Source organism: Glycine max, chromosome 13 (assembly GCF_000004515.6).
Source record: "Glycine max cultivar Williams 82 chromosome 13, Glycine_max_v4.0, whole genome shotgun sequence".
In the NCBI taxonomy this organism is placed as follows: Eukaryota; Viridiplantae; Streptophyta; class Magnoliopsida; order Fabales; family Fabaceae; genus Glycine; species Glycine max.
Window position 1 is genome coordinate 21,460,504 of NC_038249.2, and position 3,298 is coordinate 21,463,801.

Genomic DNA, 3,298 nt, shown 5'->3' on the forward strand with positions numbered 1-3,298 from the left:
TTTTACTCGGATCTAGACTCACCATTGAGTACTGATGTATTTCTTGCCCAAAGTAGTCCTACTTATAACGCTAGGAACGAGGTGATATATAAATGCAGGCCTTTCTTCCTTACGAATGTACACAGGCAAGATTCGATTAAGCTTCAGTTGGGGCCACTCAGCTAACTGCTTATAAAGAAAAGTATACAACAGAAGTTAACTTGAAATAAAAAGAAGAAACAAAACATCTGCTATTAATTTCATATTAATTAATTGTCTTGCGGGACGAACAATTAAACTTTTTTTTTACAAGATATCACAGATATATTTAATTTATAGGAAATAATTCTGTTTGAGGGAGAAAAATTGCAATGGACCATAAAACTTTCTCTTGAAATATATAATGCAATTAATCATATATTTAAGATTTAAACTCAAGACAAATTAATAAACTACAATAAATTCGTACTAATTAATCCCTGAGCTCCATGAATGAACAATTAAACTTTGGATTCATTAGATGCTAAGTTCATTATAAAAAATAAGTCGATATAGTTGATCTTGTATCTTGTGTACAAATATGTACAAAGCATTTAAGTAATGTACATAAAAGTTTAGTGCCTTAATTCATAACTCATAATATGGAAATTCCATCACTGATTGTGTGATATTTGTGAACATTTTAACCGAATAATATACTAACAAAACAAGTCAATCGTAGCTACGTAAGATCTTCACCAAGGGCACAAAAGCTGCTAAAGTGTGTAGCTGCTATAGCAAAAGGTTTGCCTGACTGCAAATTGGAGTTGCATGCACATGGGACAAAATCAAACCATTATGCTCTGGAGTAGGTTTTGGCATCCATCCATCTTAGGTGCTCCTCCCTTCCCACTTTTCGTGGTGTGATGTATGGTGATCATTTCGCACTGAATATTCATTCAAAGTTAGACCATTTCTAAACCACAAGCAGGTGATCTCTTACCCTCCTCATCAGTCATCAGCCAATCAAAGAAAACTGCAGAAGAAAGAGGAGGAGCCAAAAAAGCAATTTTAATTAAAATGTTTATTCATTTCTTTGACTAGTTGAGCATATCACTCATCTGTTGCCCAATATATACTCCAAGGTATTTGGGTACTAAAAACTAAATTAATCCGTATAGTTTACTTAATTTTACATAAATAAATAAAAATCGAATTCGACATAATCTACCATTCTTTTTGCACTCAATCTAACTAATTGCAAAGATTAAATAACAAGAGGAATTCATCTTACTAGAAAATAATGAGTTCATCAGCAAACAAACAATAATCTCCATGTGTTAAAGGGATTTAGTTAAATTGGTCAAGTAAAATATGTAAGTTATTGTAAATTTTTTGATATTTTATTGGATTTTAATTGATAAAAAATAATCTAATATTAGTCTTCCATGCCAAAACTTCGTCACATACTAAGTTTACCACGACCAGAATAAAGTTCCCTAAAGTGAACCCATCAATAACCCAATAAGCAAAGCAAAGCTCAACCTCATTCTTCACGAAACCAAGCAGAGTGCAAAGTAAATAAAAAGTTAATTAATTTTAGGGGTATTTTCCAGGAACTTGTTGTGTTCTTGACTGGAAACAACGATGTTTTTTCCCCTGTAATAAGCGGTTTACAAAACCTACAACTATATCCTGCAAGTGGTTTATGAAAAGTTGAAAACTACTACTATTAATTAGCCAACCTCTTTCCCCTTATGAGATCATTTTCTACTTCCCTCCTTTCTTCTATGCACGCTGCTATAACTAGAAACCTAACCTTGTTTTCCGGCGTGGGATTTGTGCAGAGTTTATAATAAGTGATGAACCGGGACAAGAGTATAGATAGAACAATGAAGCCGCAAAGGCGTGATCCCAAAAGACCAAGAAGCAATGTTGGTGGTGGCGGCAGCGGTACGGGGGACCACCATAGTCCGGTGTTAGGTCTATGTCGCTTTCTTATCGTGGTAATCGTGTCATTGGACTCGGCGGATCAAGTTCCATGCACTTTCAAACATTGAGAGGAAAAGGCTCAATTAGGGTTAAATTTCATCAAGTCAATTGGGGGGTTTCTATTTGGTGATCTGGGAGGTAAAAAGGGTACATATGATGGTGTATTGATCGACCTTGATCCACTGGTAAAATAGTAGTATACCTAGATCTGATAATTTAAGTTTGTATTTTGTTTACTATTATTACCTGTTAATTTCAGCAGGTTTCAATGTGAATTCACTTCAACTAAGTGTTGTTTAAAGTATTAACAATGTCTCGAGGGGAAAAGAAGGGACTCAACATGCATATATATTTGTTCGTGAATATTAGGAATTAGGAATAATATTTTTGCCAAAAAAATGAATAAAGAGGAATCATATTCAGAGTTCCAACCTTTACAAATTTACCTTCGGACTCAATTAGCTAGTTAAGCTGTCCTCTCAATAAAAATATGGAGCAGTATGTATTTTATGTAATATCTTAATCTAATTCAGAATTCAATTATTTGGTCCCCATCATCATTTGATAGGGACGTGGATATATAAGGACGCAATTAGATAGCGAAAAGATATGATACATGAGATGCTAAATACCCTATTTGTTAGACAAATCAACATAGAACCCACGCAAATAAAAGGAGAGAGGAAAATCAAAAACCCTATTGATGCATCTTAGAGGGGGTGAATTCAATCTACTACAATATGCTTCACTAATTTTTCATTTTCTTTTATCTTCTCCCTCCTTTTTTTTTTATATATAGAATTTGTTGTAAGTCTCTCTTTAAACAAAAATGATTTTTTCTTCAAAATAAATATAGAAAAATGTATTTTCTCAACTTTTAGAAAATTAAAAAATGTTTTTAATGAATTAAAGTAAGTTTTATTTATTCACTTTAAAAATAAACCCACTTTAGAGTATTCTTATAATTCCCCTTTGAAAATAATCTCTAACCAAATGAATTAATAGGTCAATTATGTTATAAAATAATTAATGTCGTTATATATAATTTTTAATATATATTTAATACACATGCAAATTTACATAATAAAATTTATCTAATAAATAATTTATTTACATATATAAATTTTTGTGAAACTTATGATTTTTATTTAAAATTTATATATGAAAAAAAATATTATTAAATCAAAATTAATTGTAATAAGGTCAAAAAATACATTAGTATATTTATATTAATAATGTATTTTTTTTACATATATAAATTTTTATTAAACCTATAATTTTATTTACAGTTTATATATGTAAAAAAATTAATTATTAGATAAAAATTAATTGTCACAAATTTATTATG

The 3,298-nt window shown here is 30.5% G+C and overlaps 1 long non-coding RNA gene across 1 annotated transcript; it reads right to left on the reverse strand.

Annotated features, from left to right (window-relative positions):
• Positions 1–511: 511 nt before the first annotated feature.
• Positions 512–2,390, reverse strand: LOC121173299 (uncharacterized). Its single transcript, XR_005887817.1, has 2 exons — positions 1,778–2,390; positions 512–994 (listed from the first exon to the last, which is right to left on the reverse strand). It is a non-coding gene; the product is annotated as an uncharacterized lncRNA (long non-coding RNA).
• Positions 2,391–3,298: the final 908 nt, after the last annotated feature.